Source organism: Mesoplodon mirus (assembly GCF_964341445.2).
Source record: "Mesoplodon mirus genome assembly, chromosome: 5".
Taxonomy (NCBI): domain Eukaryota; kingdom Metazoa; phylum Chordata; class Mammalia; order Artiodactyla; family Ziphiidae; genus Mesoplodon; species Mesoplodon mirus.
In genome coordinates this window covers 104,145,468-104,167,658 of record NC_138980.1, presented here as the reverse complement: position 1 = coordinate 104,167,658, position 22,191 = coordinate 104,145,468, and the positions used below count along the sequence as shown (strand labels likewise).

Genomic DNA, 22,191 nt, shown 5'->3' with positions numbered 1-22,191 from the left:
TAGGTCACTTTATTTGAGTTTTAGTTCTCTACCAAAAGATGTCTGATCTTATCCTTTACTTTCCCCCTCCTGCTATATATATATATTGTTGGGGGGAGGGAGGGAGACATCATTTCATTTTGAAAATTTTCAAAATTACCGCACAGTTAAAAGAGAAGTACAATGAATCTTTGTGTATCTCTTACTTAGATTTATCAAGTGTTAATAGTTTGCCAAATTAGCTTTTATCTTTTTTCTCTCTCAAATTTTTCTCTTTCTCTCTGGTTTAATACTATGGATTATGAAATTTTTCAATGCATAATAATTCATTAGCAGTATTATTATTTTGATGTCAAATTGTCCCATATTTACCAGAGGGAGTCCCTACAGACTATCTCCTTTATGCTTTTGACATGATCATATTTATGCACTATATTTTAATTCCTCTTGACTTCATGTCTTAGAAGATTTAACCTTCAGGTTTGGTGCTATTTTGCTATGTCCCTTATGCATCTCCTACCAATATGAATGATTTAGTAATTTGAAATAATTACTTGGTCTGTTCAATGTCTTTAGGGCAAGATTTATATGTATGCATAAGTTGATATTTTTATATTCCATGGCAAATCATGTTTTTCTTAAGAAAAATTCTTCCTATTAAATTCAAAGACTAATGCTGAAGATGGCAATGGGAATAATGGACCTTAAATTGACATTTGCTTCTTGGTGTAACTTTATCTGCAACATTTTATTCAACACCTCTTTTTAGTGTTGAGTGTCCTGATATTTTTTCTTATAGATTTTTAAATTAGATGATATGACATTTAGTGTACTTCCAGAATTCTGAATCTAGCTAGAGGTTTAAAAAATCAAAATACCACAGGGATTTTCAGATGAACAATCCAGTATTGTTCAGAAATGTTAAATTATAGGACTTCCTTAAAGATTTTCCTGGTGGCCTTTCTGCCAGAACCACTATCTTCCAGTAATTTGCCCAAATGACCAACACAAAGGGAAAGAGAAGGGGCACCTGCTATATATTCTCTAGGCCTTTTAGAAAACATGGAGTTGTTCCTTTGGCCACATACATGCGCATCTACAAGCAAGGTGATATTGTAGATATCAAGGGAATGGACACTTCAAAAGGGAATGCCCCACAAATGTTACCATGCAAAACTGGAAGCCTCCATAGTGTTACCCAGCGTGCTGTTGGCATCATTGTAAACAAACAAGTTAAGGGCAAGATTCTTGCCAAGAGAGTTAATGTGCATATCCAGCATATTAAGTACTCTAAGAGCTGAGATAGCTCCTGAAGAGTGTGAAGGAAAATGATCAGAAGAAGAAGGAAGCCAAAGAGAAAAGTACTTGGGTTTAACTGAAGCACCAGCCTGTTCCACCCGAAGAAGCACACTTTGTGAGAACCAATGGAAAGGAGTGTGACCTGTTAGAACCCATTCCCTATGAATTCATGGCATGATGGGTGTAAAGAAAATAAAAGACCTAGACTGTAAAAAAAAAAAAAAAAAAAGAATTTTCCTGGTGAAAGAAGAATACTTTAAAATGCATACAATGTCCAGTTCTGACCATTTTTTATAGAACAGCTTGATATGCATCACCACTCAAAAAACTATCACTTCTTAAGTTCTTTCTAAATATTTTTTATATGTGTCATTAATGTTTTCACTTTAAAATGGAGAAAAATATTTTCCAGAACTGGGTTATTCCCATGACATAAAGAGGTTTTAAAGTCTTTCATCTCACAGAATATTGTTTATTTCATAAAGCAAGATTTAGCTAAAATGTACACTGTTACTCTGAAGATTTAAGTATAATTTCCCAAGATATCCAGTCAGTCACCTGCTCCAAAATGGCCCTGGGGGGATAAAGAAGCTTTATTTCTAGTCCCAGCTCTTGCCTTATTTAACCAATTCTGTTGTTACCTTAGGCAAATTATTTGACCTCTTTGAGTTTACTTTCTCCACATGAAAAGAAAAAAAGAGAGTTTGACTAGATGATTTCTAGAATCATTTCCAATTCTAAATTTCTGTGGGGCTTCCGTGGTGGCGCAGTGGTTGAGAGTCCGCCTGCCGATGCAGGGGACACGGGTTCGTGCCCCGGTCTGGGAGGATCCCACATGCCGCGGAGCAGCTAGGCCTGTGAGCCATGGCCGCTGAGCCTGCGCGTCCGGAGCCTGTGCTCCGCAACGGGAGAGGCCACAGCAGTGAGAGGCCCGCGTACCGCAAAAAAAAAAAAAAAAAAAAAAAAAAAAAATTTCTGTGAATCTTTGGTAACAGATCTAAAATTTCAATATCTGAAGAAAGTACTAAGAGAAGTACTTACTTTTATCTGCAAATTCACCTGCAATAAACTTTTGCTAAAGATGGAGATAAGAGGTGGACTATAGGATAGATGTAATGCACTCTGCTAGCTCTTTCCTTACACATATTTTACAGACAAGAAGTATTGCATATGCATAGCCTTTCTATGCTGAATGGTACATACTTTGGTAGAAATGTAGGTGAGAGGACAGTTGGGAGATCAGCTCTTTCTTCCCTTCCAAATTTTTAAAATGCATTAATGCTAGTTCACAGTACTCTCCCACATGGGAGAAATATTAGGACAAATGTGTTCATCTGAAGGACATTGGAGGTTCTGTATCTCTGAGTAACATCTCTCCAACCCTATCTCTCTGCCCCTCAAGTTTTACCACATCCAATTATTTTCTAAAACATGGTAAAGGATTCAATACATTAATGACAATAAGCTACCTCCTTGGTGCAGTGGCTTATCTGCCTTCAAATAAATGACTGGAGAAAACTTATTCAGTTCAAAGAAGCAGTATTTCTTACACACTTTCTGGAAAATATTTCTCAAAATGTTCTAATTTAGACATCCACTTACTGCTGGCTTAATGATCAAGAGGAGTTAGAGAGCCCAAAGCATTTTGAAGTTGAAGTGATTTAAATGCCTGTACTGCCACATCCCTCGTTCTTAAATGTGTTCACTCAACTTGCTGAATTTATAGTACCAATTTTCGAGAAGAACAATGTTTCTGCCTCCCCTAAGAAATTCCTCAAATTTCTTACAGTGACAATCAAAAGGAAATCTGAGTTGCACTTTGTGAGACACTTCTTACATACTCAGCAGCAGTAAAAGTTTTATTGTTCAGGTTTCAGAAAGAAAATTACAAAATTTCCTTATTTCTTCAACCTCTAAAAGCATAGTAAGTGCTACACCAGATAAAAAACAAACAAACAAAACCCCACAATTAACTACAAGTGGAGTGCCTATGGCGTGAGCTTTATGATCAAAGAGACCTGGATTCAAATATCAGCTCAGACATTTGCTAGCTCTCTGATTAGGGTTATTACCCTTAAGGAATATGAATCTGTTTTTCATCTGTAAAGTGGGACCCTATGTTTAGTGTTATAAGTTTTAAATGAGATAATATGTATAATATACTTAGGATAGTCCTTGGAACATATGAAGTGCTAGCCATTATTAATTGGTTGCTAACCTTTTAATTTTATTTCTAAAAGTTGAGGAGTATTTTAAAAATGTGATTAGGGGCCTCCCTGGTGGCGCAGTGGTTGAGAGTCCGCCTGCCGATGCAGGGGATACGGGTTCGTGCCCCGGTCTGGGAGGATCCCATATGCCGCGGAGCGGCTGGGCCCGTGAGCCATGGCCGCTGGGCCTGCGCATCCGGAGCCTGTGCTCCGCAACGGGAGAGGCCACAACAGTGAGAGGCCCGCATACCGCAAAAAAAAAGAAAAAAAAAATGTGATTAAAATACCACTATAACTCCTCAAAGAAATTGATTCCTTGCTATCATGAAATGCCCAATCAATGTTCACATTCCACTAGTCTGGTTATATCTGCCATAGTGTTATTGAAAATGATAACTTAAAAAAATCAGAATTTAAAACTTAACACTTACTGAAATTAGATAGTTAATTAGCTAGAATCAACCAGACTTTAAATTCCATGAGGTCATTTATTTTATTACTCTTTTGCTTCCTTATGGGGCCTGATGATACAGTGTTAAGCAAATAATAAATACTTTTTATTTGATCAATTGCTGAGAGTAACAATCCTTCATTTGACTCATATATGTTAACATTTATGTTAGTGATGAAGTAAGAATTGGGAATTTAAGAATTAGGTCCTGTCTTGCCATAATTTTGCTCCTTAAAAATTTTTTTTTTCAAGTTTTTAAAAATAAATTTATTTATTAATTTTATTTATTTTTGGCTGCATTGGGTCTTTGTTGCTGTGCACAGGCTTTCTCTAGTTGTGGCGAGTGGGAGCTACTCTTCGTAGCAGTGCGTGGGCTTCTCATTGCGGTGGTTTCTCTTGTTGGGGACCACGGGCTCTAGGCGTACAGGCTTCAGTAGTTGTGGCTCGCAGGCTTAGTTGCTCCGCGGCATGTGGGATCTTCCTGGACCAGGGCTCGAACCCGTGTCCCCTGCATTGGCAGGAGGATTCTTAACCACTGAGCCACCAGGGAAGTCCCAATTTTGCTCTTTGACACTGAAAAAAATCATTAAATATTTCTGAGCCTCACCTTACCAGTCTATAAAAGAGGGATGTTCTGCCTCATAGATCTGCCCTGGGAATGAGAAAATGCATGAGTGATAATATAAATGCTGGTAAAAAATAAGGGTTATTTGTGTTGAATAAAAAGCATCAACACTGATATTTAATTTTAACATCAGCAGTTGAGTAAAAGGCTGAATGAACTTGCTGATTGAAAAACCACCCTTACATTTAAAAAATGGAAAATGGTTTTCCCTACTCAGTTTCCATTTCTCTCTTGGCTATTATCTTGCAGTTTTGCATGCCATATTATAAATGGAGAATGAACTTTCTCCTGGTTCTCTCACCAAGTGAAAATCCAGTTTAAATAATGATTGGCTTAGGTGGCAAATGAGACAAGAGACTTCGGCTTGTAGGCTCAGAGCTCCTGATTACGGCTGCCTTAGACCTCCTCTGAAAGCAATGAGGACTAGTCTCAGGTCCAAAAAGGGCAATTGAAGAATCATCAACTAATTTTTAACCAATGACAACTTAAAATGGAATATCCATAGAAGTAAATATGAATGCATGTGAATACAAATGTCATTAAAAAAAGTGTCATTCCAATGAACAGTAGATAAATTTGCAAGGAGGGTCATTTGAAGTAAAAACAATGTCTTAATTTCAGTTTTATCGAAGGCTCAACAAGTACCGAATGTCTGGGCACCTAATGTGTTTAATGGTTTAGAAAACAGCTTTAGAATTCTATTTAGGATTTATTTATGAAAATGTTAATTTACAATTAAGATACATACTGTGCTGGGAAAACTACAGTGAATGGCCAAGAAAGGGCATAGTTTCAGAGTTGCAGGAATATTGAACATACCAGACCAACTCTGCTTGTAGATTTAGCTGGAGGTTTACATCTCTCTACTCTTTTTGGTTTGGATTGAAGGTCTTTTTAGTAAAAGAAAACTGAGCCATGCTTACATATACGAATAAGCCAGAGCAGTGGTTGTCATCTCAGGGAGACTATTTAAAAATACTAATATCTAGGGTTCACCCAAGATCAATTACAAATCAGAATTTCTGGAAGTGTGGCCTAGGTATTTATGGCTGCTAGGCCAAAAAGCTAGAATTGGCTCCTTTTAATTTTGTCCTAAGTTAAAAAGAGGAATCTGGTGATAAAATTAATTTTAGGAAAGCATCTCACATATGAAAATTACAGTAGGTCAGGAAGGAAAGTAAATGAGGTAGCTGTTATATTTGTGCCCTCAGTGAACACAATTAGAAACCCCACACTGAGCCCCTGTTTAGGGTTTCTTCAGCCCCTTGAAGTTGTTTCAGGTGTTTATGCCTCATTACCTCCTTTCTAAGATTACTCAACTTTAAGGACTCTAGACATTTTAGATTTTCTAATAAGATTTCTTTCTTTTTTTTTTTTGCAATTTTTCTTTTCTTTTTTTAAAAATTGGTGTATAGCTGCTTTACAATGTTGTGTTAGTTTCTGCTGTACAATGAAGAGAATCAACTATATGTATTCATATATCCCCTCCCTCTTGGACCTCCCTCCCGCCCCGTCCGACCCATCTAGGTCAACCCAGAGCACCGAGTTGAGCTTCCTGTGCTATACAGCAGGTTCCCACTAGCTATCTGTTTTACACATGGTAGTGTATATATGTCAATCCCAATCTCCCAATTCCTCTCACCCTCTCTTCCCCATCCTGTCCCCACATCCATTCTGTATGTCTGCGTCTCTATTCCTGAGACCACTTTTATATGTGAAATGTCTTAGGAAGGTCATTTACTAAATCAAAAAATACTGATGAAAGAGTTTTTTCCTATGACTCACCATAATGAGTAGACTTTCAGAAAAAATTATCTGGTCTGAAATATCAATGTGTTTTTGACAGGTTTTATCCCTCTATAACTGTTGAGAGAGATGTGTAATCTGCTAGAAAGGAAATTTCGTTTGGAAAATCTGTTGAATTTTCAAGAATGATTTCTTTTCTGGGGGGTGAAAGAAATGGAAAGGTTCTTTGTCCAACTTATTTCAAACTTCTGTAAGTTGTGGTTTCCTGGAAGTTAAAATATTTTTCCATTTGTCCTACAGCTTTCATTAGTTTGACTGTTTTAAGTCATTTATCTTACTGGCAGTATTGAAGTGAAAGGATGAATCAGTTGATAAGGAAGTATAATTTTTGGATTGCAAATTTTGAACTTGTAAAATTTTGAAAAGACATGCAAATAGATATTCTACTAGTTTATTCTTTTGTGTTATTAGGTACTCATTAAGCTTCAATTACCCTTTGAAAACAGCTATGTCAATTAGTCATTTTTCCTATCTCTTTCATTTACAGTGTGTGCCCAGCCATTTTTGATTATTGGTTTAGATTTAACACAATCTGTTGAAAGGATTATAGATGGATGACTTCCCAAGGTCCTTCCAGACTTATATATTGATAAACCTATGACTAAAATTAATCTTGGCTCCGTCTTGATGAGTTTATTTATCAATGTGCATGGCAGAGCTACAAGCACAAATTTGTCAGTTTCAAACTATTAAAAATAACTATAAAAACAAAACATTTATTGACTGCTCTGAGTTCAGGGGTATCCAATCAGAAAACAGCTTTATTCTTCTACCACCATATGTTACACCTGATTTTTAGGCTTTCCCTTCTCCAGTATTTGATAGCATTTCAAATAGACTTTGTAGCTTGTCAGTCATTAACAGGTGTTAAAAAGTCCATTCTAAAGCAACATTTAATCTTGCTTCCAATGTAAAGTTTTTTTCCTTTAGCTTCAGCCCTACCCTTGTTTTAGGGATCAGTGATGAGGGCAGGGAGGGTCAAGTGTTAAGTGTTTTTTCAAACCCTCTTCCACTTCTTCTCCACTCATAATGCTGCACCTGGCTCTTCCTTCATCCAGGTGCGGAGTGTGATGAGCAGTAGAGAGGAGACAGGAAGGCAGGAAGGTACGGCAGTTAAGAGCATGGACTCTGGACTTAGATACCTGGGGCTAGATCCCCTGCCACCTACTGGCTTTGTGACCTTGGTTATAACTCCGTAGTGTCTCAGCTTCCTCGTCTATATAGTGCCAATAATAATTTTATTTTAATGACTTTATTTTAATAGAGATTTGTGGTTGTGAGGATTCTATGAGTTAATTTACATAAAGCATTTACTCAATAATTGTTACTTGTTCTGTACATTCCTACTGAGTTTGTTACTACTGGGTATTGGTCTTTTTTCTGGGACTGTGTTTTGGATGATGATTGCTCTCTACTTTGGTGGGCATCCATTGTTAGTTCTCTTTTGTTGGTTGATATTGTGGGTTCTCTGCCCTCTCCTCCCTCTCCCTCCTCCACAGGGATCTCTGCACTGTAGTTTTGTGATGCTTGCTGTGCACTTGCTGGCTGATGCTTTCCAGTATTCCTGTCCCAGCTCCTGCCCTAGCACTAGACTCAGGTGGTTTTCTTCCCAGGTCAGGCAGCAAAGATTGAACATGGGAGAAATCATGCATCCAGGACCAGCTGATCACTGCAAGTGCGGACCATTTGTCCTGCTGGTCTCTCTCCTTGCCCTGCCATCACAGACTTCCCTAGCTGCCTCCTGCCTACAGACTTTTTTAGGGTCCTAGGTCTGGCCCCTGCATCTGTATCCTCATAAAAAAATGTCTTCAACACATAGGGACAGATGTTAAAGCATCCCCAAATACTCTCATGAATGTGCCTACACATTTTTGCCACTCAGCAAACTTCCACCTGGGAAGTGAAATACCTTCTGAAGAAAACCATAATCTCTCTGAATGATTCTCTTAGGGTTCCTTTTACCAGGATTGCTTTTGGGGGTGGCACACCACTCCCCGATACTGCACAGCAGGGTGAAGGGAGACACCATGGCACTCTCTTCCTTGAATATATTTCAAAGAGCCCTTTTCTATGAATCTCTAACTTTCTCATTAAGTGGGCCACTGGGTGTGATGGTTTCAAGATCCTTTTGGCTCTGCTGTGGGGACACGTATAGAATGTAGGATATTCATCAGTTTTTCTTAGCTGTCACCAGAATTTGGAGTCCACAAAAAACATCCTATTTCACATCCTGCTGTAAGTGGTTCAGTCACACTTTGTGCTATAATAAGGGCTGAATGATGTGGCAAATAAAATTCCACCATATCTGTGCTCTGACTACCTAGAGTCACTCTTGTGTTGTTATATTAACACAGACATAAGTAAGTGATTTCACTTGGAAAAATGTCATTATTTTTATTATAGAACCTCTGCTACATGAACAGAGAGAAATAACAAGCTTAAAAAATCCCCATAGTCCCATGAACTTAAACTTTACATCATTCCTGTTAAATATACCTTAATAGCAGCTAATATGGAAATACTGGTCTTCTTTCTAAAAATCAAATATTTCATGTTAATAGCCATTATTAATAGTTTGAATCTAATGTTGTGATTATACCTCAGCCCTGCTCAGAATGACTTAGCTAAAGTGTGGTCATTTTAAAAAAATTAATTATTGTTTTTTTCTTACTGAAGTATAGTTGATTTACAATGTTGTGTTAGTTTCTGGTATACAGCAATGTGATTCAGATATATATATATACACACACATGTATTCTTTTTCAGATTCTTTTCCATTATAGTTTATTACAAGGTATTGAATAAAGTTCCCTGTGCTATACAGTAGGACCTTGTTGTTTATCTATTTTATATAAAGTAGTTTGTATCTGTTATTCCCAAACTCCTAATTTATCCCACACCCCACCCTTTCCTCTTTGGTAACCATAAGCTTATTTTCTATGTCTGTGAGTATGTTTCTGTTTTATAAATAAGTTAATTTGCATCATTTTTTAGATTCCACATATAAGTGATATCATATGGTATTTGTCTTTCTCTTTCTGACTTATTTAGCTTAGTATGATAATCTCTAGCTCCATCCATGTTGCTACAAATGGCATTCATTCTTTTTTATGGCTGAGTAATATTCCATTGTATATATGTACCACATCTTCTCTATCCATTCAACTGTCGATGGACATTTAGGTTGTTTCCATGTCTTGGCTATTGTAAACAGTGCTTCTATGAACATAGGGGTGCATGTATCTTTTCAAATTAGAGTTTTCTCTGGATATATGCCCAGGAGTGGGATTGCTGGATCATATGGCAACTCTATTTTTAGTTTTTTAAGGAATCTCCATACTGTTTTCCATAGTGACTTCACCAATTTACATTCCCACCAACAGTGTAGGAAGGTTCTCTTTTCTTCTAAAGTGTGATCATTTTTAATTTAGTCATATAAGTTTCAAAATTTAATTCTGGAAGAATCCTGAGAGGTTACTATTCTGGGCTCAGCAGTTCACCAGTAGAACTTTTTGTGAAAATGTTTGTTCTGCACCATCTGACATACGTGGCTGGTGAGCACTTGAAATGTGACAAGTGTGACCAAGGAATTGAATTTTAAATTATATCGAATTTTAATTATTAAAAGTTAGATTTAAATAGCCATATGTGACTAGTGGCTACTGTATTGAACAACTCAGTTCTACCTTTACACAGACTTAGTTAAGTCTCAGCTAATAATACAACAATTTTTTTTCTTTTGTAAGTGACTATTTTTTCCATGAAAAGTAAGACTAGAATTATTGAGTAATGTGGAAATAGATATAGATTCCTCTGCCTTAGACTACCTACTTTATCAAATGGAATAATTTAAAGGAGAAAATCAGCCCTGCCTTTTGACTACTAAGTGATCCTAGGCAATGACATTTCTGTATTATTGACATGGAGGGAGCCTTCCTTTAGGGACCTTCCATGGCTTGTATGTGGTAGAGATGCAGAGTTCACAGCACATTTTCTCAATTTTTTATTTTTCAGAAAGAATCCCTTGTATTATTATCATTCTCATGTTAGGGGTGGAGAGGCTGAGCTACAGTGACCTGCCAGTTTTATCAGCATGAGTGTGAGGAGAGAGGAGGAGGCAGTCTGGTTCAGTTCGCACAAAACGTTTCCTAGGGACTCATTGCTTGTGGCAGGTACTGTGTTATGTGCAGAAGATTCAGAGAGGAATAAAATAAAGCTCTCCTCTCTTGAATATTTTGGGTGCTCTCCCCTGAGGGAGGGAGAAGAGTGAGGCTGGCTGTGGACGGTCACATCACCTCTCTAGGAGACTACTTACTAACCGTTCTCTCCATCTGGGTGTCAGCAGCCCAACCCCTTCTTCTAAGCCTGTTAGGCACTCTGCCAGTCCTTGTCCCACTGACCTGCACTTTCTCTTAAAGCTTGTCTGCATCTCACCATATCTTCAAAACTCACCCCTTTTAAAATAAATCCTCCTTCTTGAATTATCTGGTAAATATAATCTGGTTCTGGCTGGGACACAGAGTGATACATCCCATTCTTCTAATTGAACTGTTACTGGGGGTATATATCCTCTCTTTTTGGGTTGGGTGGAACATCACAAAAGATACACTGAGAATAGCAGCACCAAGGTCTCTGTTCTTGAACACTGGCTGACACATGGAGTGTGATACTGTAGATTCCAGCACTCTAGATGCCCAGCATGCTGGGAGCCTTAACCCCATCACAGAAGATGCCTCTGTGTTGAGCTGTGGGTTTAAATTGAGGCAGCATCCCTTGGCAAGTTATTCCATTATGGTATATCTAACAGAAGAAATATTTAAATTAATCAATGATCTGATAACAAATTCTGTTAACAGGTATAACTTTATTTATTGACCAACCATAGAAGGATTTCATTTACAGAATGGATGGTCAATAAATGATTTTGTTGATGACTAAGTTTGGATTTATTCTTAAATTATGATGCACTGTAAATACATACCAGAAATGAACAAATATATTAATTAAGAGGTCAATATATTAACATTATTTAATATATCTGAATCATATGATTATATTTTAACACAGATCTATTAATCATTTTTTCAAGTGTTTTATTTATTTTATTTTTTCCATTATCGTTACTGTTATTATTATTATTATTATTACATCTTTATTGGAGTATAATTGCTTTACAATGGTCTGCTAGTTTCTGCTTTATAACAAAGTGAATCAGTTATACATATACATATGATCCCATATCTCTTCCCTCTTGCGTCTCCCTCCCTCCCACCCTCCCTATCCCACCCCTCTAGATGGTCACAAAGCACTGAGCTGATCTCCCTGTGCTATGCGGCTGCTTCCCACTAGCTATCTATTTTACGTTTGGTAGTGTGTATATGTCCATGCCACTCTTTCGCTTTGTCACAGCTTACCCTTCCCACTACCCATATCCTCAAGTCCATTCTCTAGGAGGTCTGTGTCTTTATTCCTGTCTTACCCCTAGGTTCTTCATGACATTTTTTTTCTCTTAAATTCCATATATATGTGTTAGCATATGGTATTTGTCTTTCTCTTTCTGACTTACTTCACTCTGTATGACAGACTCTAGGTCCATCCACCTCATTACAAATAGCTCATTTTCTTTTAGTTTTATGGCTGAGTAATATTCCATTGTATATATGTGCCACATCTTCTTTATCCATTCATGCGATGATGGACACTTAGGTTGTTTCCATCTCCTGGCTATTGGAAATAGAGCTGCAATGAACATTTTGGTACATGACTCTTTTTGAATTATGGTTTCCTCAGGGTATATGCCCAGTAGTGGGATTGCTGGGTCATATGGTAGTTCTATTTGTAGTTTTTTAAGGAACCTCCATATTGTTCTCCATAGTGGCTGTACCAATTCACATTCCCACCAGCAGTGCAAGAGGGTTCCCTTTTCTCCACACCCTCTCCAGCATTTATTGTTTCTAGATTTTTTGATGATGGCCATTCTGACGGGTGTGACACGATATCTCATTGTAGTTTTGATTTGAATTTCTCTAATGATTAATGATGTTGAGCATTTTTTCATGTGTTTGTTGGCAGTCTGTATATCTTCTTTGGAGAAATGTCTATTTAGACCTTCTGCCCATTTTTGGATTGGGTTGTTTGTTTTTAGTTATTGAGCTGCATGAGCTGCTTGTAAAATTTGGAGATTAATCCTTTGTCAGTTGCTTCATTTGCAAATATTTTCTCCCATTCTGAGGGTTGTCTTTTGGTCTTATTTATGGTTTCCTTTGCTGTGCAAAAGCTTTTCAGTTACATTAGGTCCCATTTGTTTATTTTTGTTTTTATTTCCATTTCTCTAGGAGGTGGGTCAAAAAGGATCTTGCTGTGATTTATGTCATAAAGTATTCTGCCTATGTTTTCCTCTAAGAGTTTAATAGTTTCTGACCTTACATGTAGGTATCTAATCTATTTTGAGTTTATTTTTGTGTATGATGTTAGGGAGTGTTCTAATTTCATTCTTTTACATGTACCTGTCCAGTTTTCCCAGCACCACTTATTGAAGAGGCTGTCCTTTCTCCACTGTACATTCCTGCCTCCTTTATCAAAGATAAGGTGACCATATGTGCGTGGGTTTATCTCTGGGCTTTCTATCCTGTTCCATTGACCTATCTTTCTGTTTTTATGCCAGTACCATACTGTCTTGATTACTGTAGCTTTGTAGTATACTCTGAAGTGAGGAAGCCTGATTCCTCCAGCTCTGTTTTTCGTTCTCAAGATTGCTTTGGGGCTTCCCTAGTGGCGCAGTGGTTGAGAGTCCGCCTGCCGATGCAGGGGACACGGATTTGTACCCCGGTCTGGGAAGATCCCACATGCCACGGAGCGGCTGGGCCCGTGAGCCATGGCCACTGAGCCTGCGCTTCCGGAGCCTGTGCTCCGCAACGGGAGAGGCCACAACAGTGAGAGACCTGCCTACCGCAAAAAAAAAAAAAAAAAAAAGGTTGCTTTGGCTATTCGGTATCTTTTGTGTCTCTATACAAATTGTGAAATTTTTTGTTTTAGTTCTGTGAAAAATGCCAGTGGTAGTTTGATAGGGATTGCATTGAATCTGTAGATTGCTTTGGGTAGTAGGGTTATTCTCACAATGTTGATTCTTCCAATCCAAGAACATGGTATATCTCTCCCTCTATTTCTATCATCTTTAATTTCTTTCATCAGTGTCTTATAATTTTCTGCATACAGGTCTTTTGTCTCCTTAGGCAGGTTTATTCCTAGATATTTTATTCTTTTTGTTGCAATGGTAAATGAGAGTGTTTTCTTGATTTCACTTTCAGATTTTTCATCCTTAGTGTATAGGAATGCAAGAGATTTCTATGCATTAATTTTGTATCCTGCTACTTTACCAAATTCATTGATTAGCTCTAGTAGTTTTCTGGTAGCATCTTTAGGATTCTCTATGTATAGTATCATGTCATCTGCAAACAGCGACAACTTTACTTCTTCTTTTCTGATTTGGATTCTTTTTATTTCCTTTTCTTCTCTGATTGCTGTGGCTAAAACTTCCAAAACTATGTTGAATAAGAGTGGTGAGAGTGGGCAACCTTGTCTAGTTCCTGATCTTAGTGGAAATGGTTTCAGTTTTTCACCACTGAGGATGATGTTGGCTGTGGGTTTGTCATATATGACCTTTATTATGTTGAAGAAAGTTCCCTCTATGCCTACTTTCTGCAGGGTTTTTATCATAAATGGGTGTTGAATTTTGTTGAAAGCTTTCTCTGCATCTATTGAGATGATCATATGGTTTTTCTCCTTCAACTTGTTAATATGGTGTATCACGTTGATTGATTTGCGTATATTGAAGAATCCTTGCATTCCTGAATTAAACCCCACTTGATCATGGTGTATGATCCTTTTAATGTGCTGTTGTATTCTGTTTACTAGTATTTTGTTGAGGATTTTTGCATCTATGTTCATCAGTGATATTGGCCTGTAGTTTTCTTTCTTTGTGACATCCTTGTCTGGTTTTGGTATCAGGTTGATGGTGCCCTCGTAGAATGAGTTTGGGAGTTTTCCTCCCTCTGCTATATTTTGGAAGAGTTTGAGAAGGATAGGTGTTAGCTCTTCTCTAAATGTTTGATAGAATTCTCCTGTGAAGCCATCTGGTCCTAGGCTTTTGTTTGTTGGAAGATTTTTAATCACAGTTTCAATTTCATTACTTTTGATTGGTCTATTCATATTTTCTATTTCTTCCTGGTTCAGTCTAGGCAGGTTCTGCTTTTCTAAGAATTTGTCCATTTCTTCCAGGTTGTCCATTTTATTGGCATAGAGTTGCTTGTAGTAATCTCTCATGATCTTTTGTATTTCTGCAGTGTCAGTTGTTACTTCTCCTTTTCATTTCTAATTCTATTGATTTGAGTCTTCTCCCTTTTTTTCTTGATGAGTCCGGCTAATGGTTTATCAATTTTGTTTATCTTCTCAAAGAACCAGCTTTTAGTTTTATTGATCTTTGCTATCATTTCCTTCATTTCTTTTTCATTTATTTCTGATCTGATCTTTATGATTTCTTTCCTTCTGCTAACTTTGGGGTTTTTTTGTTCTTCCTTCTCTAATTGCTTTAGGTGCAAGGTTAGGTTGTTTATTCAAGATTTTTCCTGTTTCTTAAGGTAGGATTGTATTGCTATAAACTTCCCTCTTAGAACTGCTTTTACTGCATCCCATAGGTTTTGGGTCATCGTGTCTCCATTGTCATTTGTTTCTAGGTATTTTTTGATTTCCTCTTTGATTTCTTCAGTGATCACTTCGTTATTAAGTAGTGTATTGTTTAGCCTCCATGTGTTTGTATTTCTTACAGATCTTTTCCTGTAATTGATACCTAGTCTCATAGAGTTGTGGACGGAAAAGACACTAGATACAATTTCAATTTTCTTAAATTTACCAAGGCTTGATTTGTGACCCAAGATATGATCTATTCTGGAGAATGTTCCATAAGCAGTTGAGAAAAATGTGTATTCTGTTGTTTATGGATGGAATGTCCTATAAATATCAATTAAGTCCATCTTGTTTAATGTATCATTTCAAGCTTGTGTTTCCTTATTTATTTTCATTTTGGATGATCTGTCCATTGGTGAAAGTGGGGTGTTCAAGTCCCATACCATGAGTGTGTTACTGTCAATTTCCCCTTTTATGGCTGTTAGTATTTGCCTTATGTATTGAGGTGCTCCTATGTTGGGTGCATAAATATTTACAGTTGTTATATTTTCTTCTTAGATCGATCCCTTGATCATTATGTAGTGTCCTTCTTCATCTCTTCTAATAATCTTTATTTTGTCTTATATGAGAATTGCTACTCCAGCTTTCTTTTGGTTTCCATTTGTATGGAATATCTTTTTCCATCCCCTTACTTTCAGTCTGTATGTCTCTCTAGGTCTGAAGTGGGTCTCTTGTAGACAGCATATATATGGGTCTTGTTTTTGTATCCACTCAGCCAGTCTGTGTCTTTTGGTGGGCGCATTTAATCCATTTATATTTAAGGTAATTATCGATATGTGTGTTCCTAGTCCCATTTTCTTAATTGTTTTGGGTTTGTTATTGTAGGTCTTTTCATTCTCTTGTGTTTCTTGCCTAGAGAAGGTCCTTTAGCATTTGTTGTAAAGCTGGTTTGGTGGTGCTGAACTCTCTCAGCTTTTGCTTGTCTGTAAAGGTTTTAATTTCTCCATCAAATCTGAATGAGATCCTTGCTGGGTAGAGTAATCTTGGTTGTAGGTTTTTCTCCTTCATCACTTTAAATATGTCCTGCCAGTCCCTTCTGGCTTGCAGAGTTTCTGCTGAAAGATCAGCTGTTAACCTTATGGGAATTCCCTTGTGTGTTATTTGTTGTTTTTCCCTTGCTGCTTTTAATATGTTTTCTTTGTGTTTAATTTTTGACAGTTTGATTAATATGTGTCTTGGCGTGTTTCTCCTTGGATTTATCCTGTATGGGACTCTCTGTGCTTCCTGGACTTGATTAACTATTTCCTTTCCCATATTAGGGAAGTTTTCAACTCTAATCTCTTCAAATATTTTCTCAGTCCCTTTCTTTTTGTCTTCTTCTTCTGGAACCCCTATAATTCGAATGTTGGTGCCTTTAATGTTTTCCCAGAGGTCTCTGAGACTGTCTTCATTTCTTTTCATTCTTTTTTCTTTATTCTGTTCTACAGCAGTGAATTTCAGCATTCTGTCTTCCAGGTCACTTATCCGTTCTTCTGCCTCAGTTATTCTGCTACTGATCCCATCTAGAGTATTTTTTTATTTCATTTATTGTGTTGTTCATCGTTGCTTGTTTCATCTTTAGTTCTTCTAGGTCCTTGTTAAATGTTTCTTGCATTTTCTGTATTCTATTTCCAAGAGTTTGGATCATCTTTACTATCATTATTCTGAATCCTTTTTCAGGTAGACTGCCTATTTCCTCTTCATTTGTTAGGTCTGGTGGGTTTTTGCCTTGCTCCTTCATCTGCTGTGTGTTTTTCTGTCTTCTCATTTTGCTTATCTTACTGTGTTTGGGGTTTCCTTTTTTCAGGCTGCAGGTTCGTAGTTCCCGTTGTTTTTGGTGTCTGTCCCCAGTGGCTCAAGTTGGTTCAGTGGGCTGTGTAGGCTTCCTGGTGGAGGGGACTAGTACCTGTGTTCTGGTGGATGAAGCTGTATCTTGTCTCTCTGGTGGGCAGGTCCACATCTGGTCGTGTGTTTTGGGGTGTCTGTGGACTTATTATGACTTTAGGCAGCCTCTCTGCTAATGGGTGGGTTTGTGTTCCTGTCTTGCTAGTTGTTTGGCATAGGGTGTCCAGCAGTGTAGCTTGCTGGTCATTGAGTGAAGCTGGGTGCTGGTGTTGAGATGGAGATCTCTGGGAGATTTTCGCCATTTGATATTATGTGGAGCTGGGAGGTCTCTTGTGGACCAGTGTCCTGAAGTTGGCTCTCCCACCTCAGAGGCACAGCACTGAGTCCTGGCTGTAGCACCAAGAGCCTTTCATCCATATGGCTCAGAATAAAAGGGAGAAAAAGTAGAAAGAAAGAAAGGAAGGAAGGAAGGAGGGAAGGAAGGAAGAAAGAAAAGAAAGAAAGAAAGAGGAAGGAAGGAAGGAAGGAAGGAAGGATGGAAGGAAGGAATGAAGGATGGAGGGAAGGAAGGAAGAAAAGAAAGAAAGAAAGAGGAAAGAGGATAAAATAAAATAAAGTTATTAAAATAAAAAATAATTATTAAGAAAAAAAATTTTTTTAAAGGAAAAAATAAAACAAAAAAACGGACGGATGGAACCCTAGGACAAATGGTGACAGCAAAGCTATACAGACAAAATCTCTCACAGAAGCGTACACATACACACTCACAAAAAGAGGAAAAGGAGAAAAAATAATAAATCTTGCTCTCAAAGTCCACCTCCTCAATTTGGGAAGATTCGTTGTCTATTCAATTATTCCACAGATGCAGGTTACATCAAGTTGACTGTGGAGCTTTAATCCATTGCTTCTGAGACTGCTGGGAGAGATTTCCCTTTCTCTTATTTGTTCGCATAGCTCCCGGGGCTCAGCTTTGGTTTTGGACCTGCCTCTGGGTGTAGGTCACTGGAGGGCGTCTGTTCTTTGCTCAGACAGGACGGGGTTAAAGGAGCAGCTGCTTCGGGGACTCTGGCTCACTCAGGCCGGGGGGCAAGCTTGCGGCGGCAGAGGCCGGCGGGATGTTGCTGCAGCCTGAGGCGCGCCGTGCGCTCTCCCAGGGAAGTTGTCCATGGATCCCGGGACCCTGGCCATGGCAGGCTGCACAGGCTCCCCGGAAGGGAGGGTGGAGAGTGACCTGTGCTTGCACACAGGCTTCTTGGTGGCGGCAGCAGCAGCCTTAGCGTCTCATGCCCGTCTCTGGGGTCCGTGCTGTTAGCCGCGGCTCGCGCCCGTCTCCGGAGCTCCTTTAAGCAGCGCTCTTAATCCCCTCTCCTCGCACACCGGGAAACAAAGAGGGAAGAAAAAGTCTTTTGCCTCTTCAGCAGGTCCAGACTTTTTCCCGGACTCCCTCCCGGCTAGCCGTGGTGCACTAACCCCTTCAGGCTGTGTTCACGCCGCCAGTCCTCTCCCTGCGCTCCGACCGAAGCCCGAGCCTCAGCTCCCAGCCCCGCCCGCCCCGGCGGGTGAGCAGACAAGCCTCTCGGGCTGATGAGTGCCGGTCGGCACCTATCCTCTGTGCGGGAATCTCTCTGCTTTGCCCTCCACACCCCTGTTGCTGTGCTCTCCTCCGCGGCTCCGAAGCTTTCCCCTCCCAACACCCACAGTCTCCGCCTGCGAAGGGGCTTCCTAGTGTTTAGAAACCTTTCCTCCTTCACAGCTCCCTCCCACTGGTGCAGGTCCCGTCCCTATTCTTTTGTCTCTGTTTATTCTTTTTTCTTTTGCCCTACCCAGGTATGTGGGGAGTTTCTTGCCTTTTGGGAGGTCTGAGGTCTTCTGCCAGCGTTCAGTAGGTGTTCTGTAGGAGTTGTTCCACGTGTAGATGTATTTCTGGTGTATCTGTGGGGAGGAAGGTGATCTCCGCGTCTTACTCTTCCGCCGTCTTCCCGATTCTCTCTATTATTCTTTACTTAGATTATCATCAGGAAACAATTTTAGTCTTTTAAATAATGTAATTGAAGTAGCTGCCTATTTTATACTAAATGATTATTAGAGTATGATGTGTCATACACTGTGGTAGGTACTAGGATTAAAGTGGTAAACAGGTAGACACTGTTTGCATTTGGGGATTGTATATTTTATTGGGTAAGATGTATGCCAAAGGAATAATTTGCAAGTAATTTATGTATTGCAATTGTTGCATAGTTTTTTGGTTTTTGTTTCCTTTTCCCCTTCCTCATTCTACAACCTCTCCCCCACCCGACCTGGAGCCTGACTCATATTGAGACCAATAAAACAGGGGATTTTTTGGAAATTTGACTGAAGGAGGAGGCAGATATTCTTTAGAATAATAAAGTGCAGGAGATACACTAAAAGGTATTAATCTTGGTAGTATGAAGATGATAATGGCTTTATACTGAGGCTCTAAAAGACTGACCTCAGTGAAAATTGTTTTCCCTTTTCTTCTGCTCTCAGTGATGAAAATCTCTGGAATAATTTGGCAATGAAACATAAAGGAGCTGAACAAGAAGAGATCCAGTGACAGAGTCTGGGTGTCTGCTTGAAGGAGTTGAGATTGAGGAGAAAAGAGGCATAAAGAGAATCATAGAGGCTGTGGAAGGAAGGAGATACTTTTATGCTTACATCTTGGTTGGCCATATGGGAATGCCATGAATCTAGAGGAGCTGGGTGTGGAACCAGCTTTCAAGACAGTCCTCAATGATTCTAGCCCCCTGGTATTCATGTCCTTTTGTAGTCTCCTCCCACATTGGAAAAGGCTGACTTGTAAAACCAATAGGATATTGTAGAAATGATTGTGTCTTTGGAGTTGATGTTATAAAAGATATGTGGCTTCTGTCCTGTTCTCTTGGACCACTCAGTCTGGGAGAAGCCAGCTGCTGTGTTGTGAGGACTCTCAAGCAGCTCTATGGAGAGGTCAATAAGTGTGAGGCCATGTGAGTGAGAAATCCTGGAGATGGATTTTCTAGCCTCAGTCAAGTTTTCAGATGACTACAGCCTGGGCTCATATCTTGCCTGTGAAATCATGAGACCCTGAGTCAGAACCACCTGCTGAGCTTCTTCTGAATTCCTGACCCAAAGAAACTGTGAGTAACAAATCTGTGTTGTTTTAAATTACTGTGCATTGGAGTAATTAATTATGTAACAATAGATAACTAATACACTGAGAAATGAATTAAATAGAATCCATTCCAAGTTTCCACTGCCCTGTGAATTCTGTAGGAGTTGAACATGTTGTTCTAATGTGAACTATTTGTTTGTTCTTTTGAATTCTGTGTCTGCTTGAGTAGATCAAAGCAAGCCTTTAGGAAAATGTACTATACTTTCCCACCCTTCGTAATAAAGGGTGTGATGTTCCGGTTACAATTTTAAGTGCTGAAAGGAGAAATCCAGGGTACAATGAAAGAACGTAACTCATTGATACTGTTACTGCTTACGTGTAAGAATAACACAGGTGTGAGAGACTGAGTAATCTGAATAAAACTATACTGTGTGCACTTGTCTTAAGAATCACCAGCATGATGTTTTTCCTGCTGGAAGTATCTGGGTTCTTCTTTCCTGAGTTCCATTGACCTTTTCTTTTCTTTTCTTTTTTTTAAACATTTATTTAAATCCATTTCTATTGTAATTTGGATCGTATTTTTGCCTCTCTACCCCTTTGAAAAACAACTTTGTTGCTCTCTCTTTTGGTAATAGAATATTCTAAAGCCCTCTATTTTTATTCTACATTACCGCTTCATTTCAAAACCCAAATCCTTAAAATTGGCATTGCTTAGCAAATTAACGACTTATACCATAGTGATACCTTGTTATGCTTTCTATTGTTTAATGTAACGCTTTGGCCGTTGCATAAAAGAATATGTACCAATGAATCTAATTGAAATACCATCCTGAGTTCCTTTTTAAGTGGAAAAAAGCCTATTAAAATTAATTCATTACAAAAACCCCACTGTATTCAGCAAGGCAATTTCAAGAAGAATGATACCGCTATCTCCTTTGCTCAGATGTTGCTATTTACACATTTAACATTCTGAACCACTATGGAGATTTCAAAACTATTTAAGCATTAGCATAAAGCTGGCATGTGAACCGGATACATCTGCCTATTGCTTTTACATATTTGACTCCTTTTCTCCTTTGTCATCAAACTCAGAAATCTTCACTGGTTCTAGGTAGATTATATTAGTAAGGAAAGTCAGGTTCTGGCGCCCCCTTGTGTAGAAATGCTCCAGGTGTTAGTCTTATTGGCAGCTCAGTTGTAGTTTGTTTAGGGAAATGTGAAAGGATGAATCACTTTTCCATTTATTTATGCAACATGATTTGAATTTCTGAAACAATGTGACTTACTTCTTGCTCAATTATAAGACTGAGGAACTGAGATAAATTTCTATTAAAGCAAACGTGAGACATTATAAAAACTCTTGATAAAACAATTAAATTCCTATTAAATTTTGATTTGTTAGATGGAATCATTTGTTCTCACTTGTACTGATAATAATTAATTGCCAAAATACCATTGACTAAATTCACTAAAGGGGAGTCTTCCATTCACCGTTTATCCTCTCAAGTCCGGGCCGGGACCCACCATTGTTAGGAAGAATGTCCCTGCAGACACAATTCCACAATTCATCCTAGTGCCCATTCCTACCCTGGCATCTCCTACACAGTGGTCTACCTTGGCTTGTCCTCCACTGACATGTTACTTTTCTTTCCTGAGGTCGGAAAAAATAATTTAGTGATCCTTGAACACTTAACAAGAGTTGGAGTCTGAGTAACGGTACTGGGATAGCACAGTGCTTGTATGCCTAGACCACACAAAGCTAGGAATAAAATTAGGCTCACAACATGTGGATTATTCTGTTTATCCCTGCCTCTGTGGAACCTCCAGCTGCCTCCAGGTATCCCCATCCCAACTATTTCTGGGCGTTCCCACAAATTCCGAGAAGGGCTCACATTCAGTTCTCTTAGCCACCGTGCAGTCACATATTTTCCTCTCTTTACTCCAGACTCTGGGGATGCACAGGCTGCCTGGTGTTGTCTGTTAGTGTGGGTGTGGGCTGCTGATGAATGTGTGGCCATAAGGATGCTGCCCTTGCCACGTTGAGGCCAGCTCAGGTCACTGGAGCTTTACCCCGTGGCCGGAAATGTCCGGACACTGCTGGTGTGCTGGAGCTCTAGCTACGCCAAGGCTTCACTCTGTGTTTTGA

The 22,191-nt window shown here is 38.9% G+C and overlaps 1 pseudogene across 1 annotated transcript; it reads left to right on the top strand.

The window, feature by feature from the left end:
* Positions 1 to 852: 852 nt before the first annotated feature.
* LOC309805120 (large ribosomal subunit protein eL21-like) lies at positions 853 to 1,932 on the top strand (annotated as a pseudogene). Its single transcript has one exon. The product of its transcript is annotated as a large ribosomal subunit protein eL21-like (transcript).
* Positions 1,933 to 22,191: the final 20,259 nt, after the last annotated feature.